The 10,773-nt window shown below is 30.5% G+C and overlaps 1 long non-coding RNA gene across 1 annotated transcript; it reads left to right on the top strand.

The window, feature by feature from the left end:
* Nucleotides 1-2,488: 2,488 nt before the first annotated feature.
* LOC112422487 (uncharacterized) lies at nt 2,489-3,317 on the top strand. The gene is made up of 3 exons (XR_005642232.1): nt 2,489-2,605; nt 2,722-2,860; nt 2,992-3,317. It is a non-coding gene; the product is annotated as an uncharacterized lncRNA (long non-coding RNA).
* The last annotated feature ends 7,456 nt before the right edge of the window (nt 3,318-10,773 follow it).

The raw sequence follows: 10,773 nt of genomic DNA, 5'->3' as shown, positions 1-10,773 counted from the left end.
TAATAATTTTTAAATATTCTACTTTTGATCGAAAATAGTCATTTAAATTTGTGGTATACCTTGTGCTGGAAGGACTTATTCTAGTTGGTAATATTTTTTCATTTTGGCTTTTTTCAAAAAAAAAAAGTTTTCATTTTATAATATATATATACATTATAAAATCACCCTATGAGTTGTGACAAGTATTAATATATTTTAAATTAATTATAAATTTATTTAATTTTTAATTAATTAAAAATATTGATTTATTTATCTTATATCAAATTTTATTTTTTTTAAATTATATTTTTTAGAGGTATAGTAAACTATTTTCTAACTTAGTTTATACAATATATTCCTCTAAAAAAAAAATTTGCTTTTACAATTTTCATGTTCTTATCCTTATTCTGAGCATTAAATGACTCAACGTATCTTCAATCCAACACCCTCCTAATTTTTGTAAGAACACTTGGGACTGAAAACATAATACACGTAATGTTTTTTTATTGAATAATTTTAAGTAGGTTTAAATATCCTATCATTATGAAGGCAATGTTACTGGATTACAAGTGAGTAGAATATCAATTGCATTAAAAGTGCTTCTTTTCCATTTCCTTTGATTTCTACTGACACACTTGTCTAAGTTCTTCGACTTCTCCTTCAATCTATAATTTGAAGTTTGTTCAAAGGTTTAATTTCTTAGATCGTTCGACTAATGGGGCTTTTCATTTTACCTGGGTTATATAATATCATATGAAAATGAAGTGTGTAGAACATGCCAATTTCAGTTGAAAATAAGGCTTCAATTTAAAATGTTATTGAACATTTTTTCTCATACTATGACAACATAAATTTAGTTATCTTTTTTTTTTTTTTTGTTACTTGAGCCAGAATTTTGATAATCTTTTTTTTTTTTGAAGAATTTTGATAATCTATTAAAACCTGTGTCAATTTGGAATGGATTTTAATCCCTATCTTCTTTTTTTTTACTTGCAGTTTCTCAATTAAGATGTGAAGTTTTCTCAATTTCAACCTCCTGTATCGTTTTTTTTTTTTTTTTGTTGCATGACAAAGTGAAATTTAAATTATTTTTATATACTATTACTTTTTGTTTTGTATATTTTGAAGCATTGATGTAATTTTGATCAAGGTTGAATGCAGAGTTTATAACTACAGTTTAACAACTAGGTGCTGCATGATATAAAAAGGATTATTATACCTTGATTTTTCTGCAGGAATATATATGTACATAACTATTGGAATTTTCTGTTTTGCACATTTTCCATGTGGGGGACTCTTGAAAACAAACTATAAAGTGCTGCTGCTTTGCTACTCTCTCATTTTAAAATCAAGGAATTATTATTTACTCAAATTAGTTTTATTATTTACGTTGCTATGTGTCATACCTATACGCGAGGGATTAATTTTCCTAGGAGTAAAGTTAAATTAGTTTTATCCAGAAGTCCTACCTCAACTAATAAAGTGCCGAAATTGTTAGGCCGGATGCTATGATTGGGATTCGAACCCCGATATCTCAATTGTGTATGTGAGTTTATAATGACTTTATCATTTCGTCTATCTAAAAAAAAATGAAATTAGTTTTTACTGATCTCTTGCCTTGCCAAAAAAATAATAATTAAATACCACAAAAATTTGATCTAATGTTTGTGCTTCTAGAGTGCTTCTAGAGCACAAGAGAAAAAAAAATTGTGATTTCTCATAAACAAATGAAATGAAAATATCAAGTACTATAGATTTGCCGTAAATATATGATATAAATGTATATATTTTTAAAATTGAATATTTAACACCAAAACTTTGATAGTAGAATAAATAGAGATGAACTTAACTCGTCTATGAGACTTCTACATGTCATTTGGAATCGAAACAAAATCAAGAGACTCAAATGACAACAAAAGAGCACTTTCGTGCGAAACTGTTGAATAATTAACATATAATGTTCCTTTTTTTTTCCTAATTATAGCTCCATTTGAAAAAAGTTTTGTTCCTAGTATAAGCCTCTATACAAATTACTAGATGCATTTATTATTTTTCTTGAACATACCCCTAATTAAAAAACTAAGGTAATGTTCCGGTGCCTCCGGGGCATTGGTTAATGAAACTAAATAAAAAAAAATTTAAATTAAAAGAAATACTTTTTAATTTTTTTAATAAATTAACTGTCCAATGTGATATTACTATATTTTTTTTCTTAATTAATGTCTCGGGAGCACCAGTTAACATACGAGAACAAGGTTAAGAAAACAATTTAATAATGTTTTAATATATATTGTCATTATTCGACCCTTGTTCTCGTAGGAGATTATAAATTATAAATAAAAAACATTAAAAATGCATCACCTTAACTTATAATCTCCAATAAAAACAACGCCGAACAATGACTAATGATATATAGCACTAAAATGAAAGGGACAACTTCACTGTATACTATTGGTCCCCTCCTTTGATGTGTGGTGAGTTAGATCCACTTTCCTATTTTATAGGAAAATAATCCTCTCTGTTTTTTCACACTTAGGATGTGGGACTTGTGAACAAGAGTTATGGTATACACGCCTCTTCCTTCTGTTTCTCCCTCGGCTAGTACACAAGTGCAAAGCGTCCTTTGGTACTAGATTTAATTCTACAAGCTCAACTATAATACATGTGATATACTAATTAACACTATCGTTGCTTTGACTAATGCAAATGACATTGATGATATTTTCTAACTATTTGGAACAGAATGATCTTAGATGATATGCAGGATGGTCAAGCAGTTCAATTAACGGGAGTTCAATCAAGCAAAGAAGACAATTATGCATATATATCCACTTTGCTTGATTTAATAATTTTATTGAGGTAGCTCCACAAGGTGAGGCATGTAATCAAAATTAGGAGTATCTTAGTGATGCTATTGATGAATCATTGCTCTCTGATTCTCCTCAGATATTTTATGATTTTATTTGGTTTTTCGGATGATGAGATACTTGATCTTTTTGGCTTTCATTTTAGGCACAATGAAGTTTGAAGCTAAGATAGTACCCATTTTTCCTGTTGGCATGGAGACTGTTTTGAAGCCACGAGTGTTTCTAGCAATGAAGATAAAAAATATGAATTCTACGTTGAAAACACCCTCATTACTTAAAGCATTAGGGTTGGCAGAGGAGAGGTTTTTAAATTTGTTTGTCAAATACTATGACAGAGAAATTGCTGATGAGTCGATGAAATTTTATAAAAGAGATTAGCATCTTCATCAAAGAATTGTATTACTAGACTAGAGGATTCCATTTGTAAACTACTTTTATATGTTTTGAAAGTTTAGAACTAAAGTTCATTTCTGTTTTGTGGAAATTATTTTTCTGACGCTTAATACTAGTTCTCTGTCTGTGTAGTTGTGCTGCATGTTTTGAAGGGAAGAAATAATGTAGGATTGAGAAGTTTGTTACCTATATCCTATGAAACACAGATACACACACGGACACTAACACGTCGACACATATAATAATTCGAGAAACACATAATTCAATGTAATTATGTATGCCGTGCTGATGTCGTACACTGATGCGTGTCAGACACTGTGGCAAGCCTAATCCAATGAGTGTCCGTGCTTCATAGTATGCTTATATTAGACTACTGAATTTATTGATGATCAATCAAGCAAAGTTTGTATGATAGGATAGGGATATGGGGAATGTGTGGCTCTGGGAAAACAACAATAGGCAAAGCTTTATACAATCAAATAGAACAAGTTTCATTGAAAGTATTCGATAAGTTTTTGATAATAACTGTAAAGGGATTATTCAATTACAACTACAAATTCTTTCAGATCCACTAAAAATAAAGGACAAGATACATAGCATTGGATGGGGTATAACTAAGATCGAGAAAAGACTACATGGACTTCATCGTACTTGATGATGTGACCAAGTTTGGGAAATTAAAAGCCCTGTGTGTAAATTGTAAGTTCTTTGGTTCGCGAACTGTATTGATTTTTACAACCAGAGATGAACACCTTCTCAAATCACTTAGTGCTGACCATGTCTTCACAATGGTAGAAATGGTCGAAAACCAGTCACTTGAACTTTTCAGTTGGCATGCTTTGGTCAACCAAGTCTTATAGACGATTTTAGTGAACTCTCTAAATATTTTTATGCTTATTGGGGAAAGTCCTTGGTTGTTACTTATCTGAGAGGACAAAACAAGACCAGAGGAGTGCACTATTGAAATTAGAGAAAATTCCCAAAGTTCAAGTGCAGCAGGAATCGAGAATCAGCTTCGATGGTTTAGAAGATTATATGTTAAAGGATATATTTTTTGACATATGTTGTTTCTTCATTGGAAAGAACAGAGCTGATGTTACAGAGATACTTAATGTTTTGTCAAAAATTACTGTAAGAATTTTTGTGCGTCCTCTGTAATCTTATCAGGCTCATAAGACTCCTCGTTTGTTTCTAGACTACTTTTTCTCTCCATAATTGACGGCTGAAATTATTTGGATGCATGATTTGTATTCTCATGTTCGTTATAAACGTGCTTAGGCTGCTACACCTCTGCAATAAAGCATTTTCACAAAGACGGGCATTTTAAACTGACACGTCGACAATGGTAATAAATTCAGAAGAAAAAAAAAAATTGAATAAAATCACATGTCGTATTGTCTGACACCGATTGTCATGTGATGTTTTTCCTTCTCTCATTTGGTCTTTGATGTCACCAATTATAAATTCCCGCCTCGTATTTCTCCATTTGGAGTCGATTCATTCTATTTAGTTTCCTTGGATGCAGTAGAGAGTAATAATATGAGGTATCTATCACCAACGCTTATCATCCTTTCAAAATATAGAATTGCTTGGGTCAATGCCACTCAGAGATTCAACTAACTCAAGAATTAAGAAGATTTCTTGATGACCTATATGAATTGAATTTTACTGAGTTGAACTTCTCATGCACCACAAATCTCAAATCTTTCATTGAGAACACTTCTGCTTATAATTTTTTTTTAAAAACTTTAATTTTATTAGTGATCACTTTTTTTATGAATGGCAAATGTTTGCTAGGTTTAAAATTCAGGATCACCAACTTCTGAACTTCTCGAACAGTTGAGCTGGTTAAATCATATACAGCCATTATGCATGTGCTGTTGTTGCAAATTACAAGCGACTAGGAATAAAGGGCATTTATTTAAAAATGCAATCACTTGTAATATCCAACAACAACACCAGAACAATGATCTGTTATAAAACAGTTATATGTAAGGGAGTACAACACCTGTATGAAACATGGATCCCCAAACTATGAGTAAGTAAATGATATACACTCTTATTTTATAGGTAAATCTTTGTGCCTGTTTTTACACAAATCTGATGTGGGACTTGTTGTGGTATACCACACGTCTGAAAAGAAAATCAAAGTTTTAAGTCTAAGCTTATGTGTTGTGCTATGATGGATAACAATTCAACTTCATTGCACCATCATAAAAGCTTTATTTGCTTTGGATAATAAAGTAGATAGAATAAGCATAAACTACAATGCGCCTTCATGATTGGTAAATAGTCTATTGGGTCAGCTGTTTTGGGTAGTCATTGTTTAGTATGCTAAAGTGGCTGCGTTAGTTTTGATTTGTTTCCAAAAAAACATGGCATGAATTTAAGGGTGACTTATTTTGATTTTCACCTCATACGGCTCCTCGCGAATAAATCGATTCAAAAATATTTAACCAAGAAAAATTTAATTTTAAATTACAATATTAAATTAAATTTAAAATAGAATACAATCGCGGGATTTTTTGACATATTAGAAATTTGTAAATCATTTTCCCTGATTAGAATCCTTTATGAATTTGACCCTTCTAATGTATTTTTTTCCATATATATCATTCTGCTATGAACATGTTTTTGGTTAAAGTTACAACACGATGGTTTGAGACGTTGCTATTGCTCCAACATGAGGATACATAAGTGAATTGTGAATACAAAGTTAAAAACAGATTCTCTCTGGATATCCATTCATACACAAGAGGCATACTGGAGATCACATTCTTTCTGGGATATCCATTCTTATGGTAAGTGATGAAATAGATACCATTACTTTTAAATAATCTAAACAAAAGAATCTTATTATATTCAATTTCATACCACTTTATTCCATCACATTCTATCAATCCAAACATTCAATTGTGAAAAGGTCAAAGTAATATTCAATATCAAGAATTAAGACAATCCTCAAAATTATTAGAACTAGTATATATCCATGAATGTATCCCAGTCTCCATTTTTCGCAACCTTTTGCTTCGTGTAGAAGCAACTTTTGAGTAGAAATCGGAAGTTAATCACTTTGGAATTTCCGTTTTTTTTTTTGACATATTGAAATATATCCACTTTCTAAATACATTTTCATATTTCGTTTTCTTTTCTGCTTCTTAACACATTGCTTATTGTTTTCTTCGATGATATTCTAAACACTTACAATGTTAGGCAGTGGCTCATATTGTACGAAATCAAATGAATTTTAATGTAAAAGAGAAGTTTTTTTTTTGTTATAAATTATGTTACTATTTTTTATTTTATTTTATAGATAGACGAAATGACAAAACCATTATAAACTCACACACACAAGTGGAGGTACCGGGGTTCGAACCCCGGTCATGACATCCGGCTTAACAATGTCAGCATTTCGCCAGTTGAGCTATGACTTCTGGATAAATTATGTTGCTATTATTGTTACATTTTGATGAATAGTGTTGCATTTGTTTTTAATTTTTTTTCATGTAAATGATGAATGTTGGTATTCTATTACCTAAACAATTATTTTTCAAATTGGAATGAATGAATGACTTAGAAATTTGGCAAATTTCAATGTTAATTTTATGATATGAATGTATGGGTGAATGAATGTTTGAATGGATTTTAATTTTAAGGCATGGCCGACGGTTCATGTATGTAGTGCCCAAAATGTACACATAAATCTGAGGCTCGATACATTTTCTCTTTTTGGTTTAGTTATATTACTTTGATATTGGTGGAAAGAAATGATTGTACCGAGTGTTTTTTATGGGTTCTAGATCTATGTATTCTTTCTTCAATTTATAGGTTGAAAATGAATGTTAAGAGGAAAGTTGATGAAGATATGTAATGTTGGTGTTTCATGGGTTTTTATTAGGCAATACAATTTGAAGAATTGAGAGATATTGATTAAATTTCATGGGTTTGATGAAAAGAGGATGAAGATTGAATATCAAGATGAATGTGATGAAGATTTGAAGAAAATAATTTATTTTTTCTAGGTTTGATCTGTTTCAATGAAAATATTTATTTAAAGGATAAGAAGATAAAGGATCCAAGTGAGAAAAAGAAGATAAAGAAAATATTTAGTTATAATACATAAACGTTTTCAAATAACAAGTTAAGAGAATTAAATATTAGTCTAAAGATTGTAAAAAAAAAAAAATCTAAAAGGAAGGACCGTAAGATTTTTTATCAACCCAACATTAAAGCGCAAAAGATACTATTATGAAAATTTTAAGTTGGTTTAATTATATACAGTCATTATTAAGGCATGTTAGAATCACAAAAAAATGCAATCAACTTGTAATTCCCAACTACCTCAACAATGACCTGTTATATAACAGTCAAATCTTGGGGACAGCAGCAATATGAGATTGGGTGTGCCAAACTATGAGTTAATATTTGATATACAATCTTATTTTATATGTAAACCTTCCTGCCTGTTTTAACACATACTCGATGTGGGACTTGTTGTGGTATACTACATGCTTGTAGAGAAAAATCAAAGTTTCGAGTCTAAACTCATGCAGAAGGTCTATCTCTCTCGCTCACATGCATTTATTTCACTTATATACAGGCATAAGTGTCTCACATGTTCTCTCTGATAAGATTATTCATTTAAGTTTCCATCATTATTTTAAAAATTTAAGTGTCTATCTCGATCCTCCAGATAAGGTTATATAACATGTATACGGTTCAACATCTACTCTTCCTCCATATAATCCAAATCATGTAAGATCTACAACTTCCACTCCTTCCGAATCACATTTTTAGATTTTTAAGCAATATTGATGGCATGTATTCAATTATTTTATTTTATTTTATTTTTAAAAAACACCTTTATAGCATGTTTTCATTTTTAGCTACTAACCTACATTGAAATGTACGTCTCATCTTTAAGATGGTGTGTGATATTATGAGCTACAATATACTAGTATCTATTCTAAAGAAAACCAACTGATACAATTATGATTTATGAGCTACAATACTGCATTTTGTTCCATTTAGATATGAAGCATAAGCAAATTACTATAAAATTTATTTTTCAATAAATTATTATTATTGAAAGGGTTATTTATGCAATTACTAATAGGACATGATATTGACCAAAACTTTTCTCAGCAACATTCCCTCATTTGGAATAATAGATTTTTTTTTTTGGTTACACTTTGGAATAATAGATTGAAGATATGTATAATTTTTTTTAAAAAGGAATCAGTGAGGCATAAGGCATTAGTAACTCTAACCTCTGCCCAAAGTTTAGTGATGTGAAGAATGCATGGAAGTCAGTTCTTGGTAGCAAGCATTGGGTGGAGCCTTTTATTTGGTGTCTTGCTTGATCACATTTAGTGGAGTATAAATGATCATGGGTTCAACAATATTTTGTCGTCCAACTACTGAATCATGATATGTTGGATGACAATCAATAAGCTTTTGAAAAATCATGAGTGATGCGAGAAATGATCGTATATATACAGTAAGTTAAGTTGTCCTCAACTCTGATGGATCATTAGTGTCGGTCAATTATACTCGATAACAACCAAACCTTATCCCACTAAAGGTGGTCGGTCATAGATCAAATGACACCATAATGTTTTAAAAGGTAGCCATATTTTGTATTCTGCAAGTTTATAATGAAAAAGACGTGTTAGACCGTTTTTCTTGGTTTCAATTATCTGCATTAAGCTCAATTTTCTTAACAATAGCTTGAGAGAGAACATTGGTGATTCATCATATTATAACTGATCACCGATTTTTCATTCGAACTGTTGGGAAGCTCTTACATTGCATGACCTTGATGTATAACACTTACTTTGTGATGATGACCCGTATGTTCATAGCCCACCATAACAGAGGAGTGTCGCAGATGGACTGGTGTAGAAATCCAGCAAGGATAGAAAATATACAGCTCGGTCGGCCTATAGATTCACTATGGAGTCCCTCATAGATTCATCACACCTGCAGATCCCTGGTGATTGGATTTTGTTGTAGAGTATGTCAATTCCATACAAGGTTAAAGTATTCCTATAGCGGATATGGTGGAGCATATTTGGGAGCGATTTGGTCAAGAGAATAATGAAAATTAATTTGTCTTATTTTATATTTCGGTTATATGTAATTTGTTGCTTATTGTTATGTATTATTTTGAATTTCAATAAAAACGTAGTTTTTAGGTATTATTGTTGTGTATTTCGTATCATTTTTAATTTATTGAAATAATTTTTCTACAACTTCAATAACTAATTTTTTTCTAATTTTAATTAAAATACTTAAATTAATATTAATTCGGAATCAAAACTAATTATAAATAAAAAAAATAAACATGTGGGGTCATGTTTGAGTTCTTTATAAACAATCACCATTTTAGCTTGGCCCCACGAAAAGAAACTTAGTTCACCCAATAAAAATGCTTAAAGTAAAGGTTTTGGTTGTAATAATTCAGGAAAATGCTAGCAATACACATTCTAACATACACTTTTAACATACTCTGTTTGATAGTTTAAAATTCAAATTTATATGAGACCCACATAATTTAGTGTGACGCATGTGAATTTTAACCAAATTATTAAAAAAAATGTTGAATAATATTTATTATAATGTGTGTTGCTAACGTTCCTCATATTTTAAATTATGTTTTAATATATTGCCATTATTCGAATGACTGGAACTATGGAAATTACAAAAAATGAAAAGCATTAAAAATGCATCAACTTAACTTATAATCTCCAAAATTACCATCACCGAACAATGACCAGTGATATATCACTAAAAATTATGGAAAATCCCCTATATTTGGATGGTAAGATATCTCAAATGGTGGACTCTTGTTTTATATGTATATATTCCTATCTCTCGTGTACAGACACTCGATATGGGACTTTTGTTTTGGCAATGTTAGTAAAATTAATTTTGCTTTCTTTCCCAATTCCTTTCATCAGGTATAACAAACCACATACCTCACGATATAAGAATCATTTTTGGTAGAAACTTTACATAATGATGTATTGGACTCATAGTGTTGCGCATTCTGCATAAAAATACATCCTATTTTAATAAATACATACGACGAAAAAGCCATTTCAGAACACAAATGTTTTGAAACACAACAACTCAAAAACAACAAAGCACTCAAATGTTAATCAGCAGATTATAAAGAAAAAGATATTGTGAGTCATAAACTTATAAATAAGGACAAGTTGTAGTGTACCTTTTTCCGCTTTTCAGAGACCTTCACAGCGGTTTGATCAGACTTTCCAACATTGAAATCTACGGATGTGATTCCACCTTCATCATTAAAAGCAATGTGTGAAGGAGCCAAGCCAATAACAGACAACCTTAAAGATCACAAAAAACAGTAATAAACTAAAAATGTGAAACACATATCAATTTGAAGTTAAAATCATGCAATTTAAGAATATGAAACTATACCATTAGTGTGGCGGTAAATGTATTGATCATGAGCTGGTTTAGTAAAATCTGGAAAAATAAAAATAAAACGAGGATGAAAATA

This window comes from Medicago truncatula, chromosome 6, assembly GCF_003473485.1.
Source record: "Medicago truncatula cultivar Jemalong A17 chromosome 6, MtrunA17r5.0-ANR, whole genome shotgun sequence".
NCBI classification, from domain to species: Eukaryota; Viridiplantae; Streptophyta; class Magnoliopsida; order Fabales; family Fabaceae; genus Medicago; species Medicago truncatula.
The sequence above is the reverse complement of the archived record's forward strand: the minus strand, read 5'-3'. Positions and strand labels throughout refer to the sequence as shown.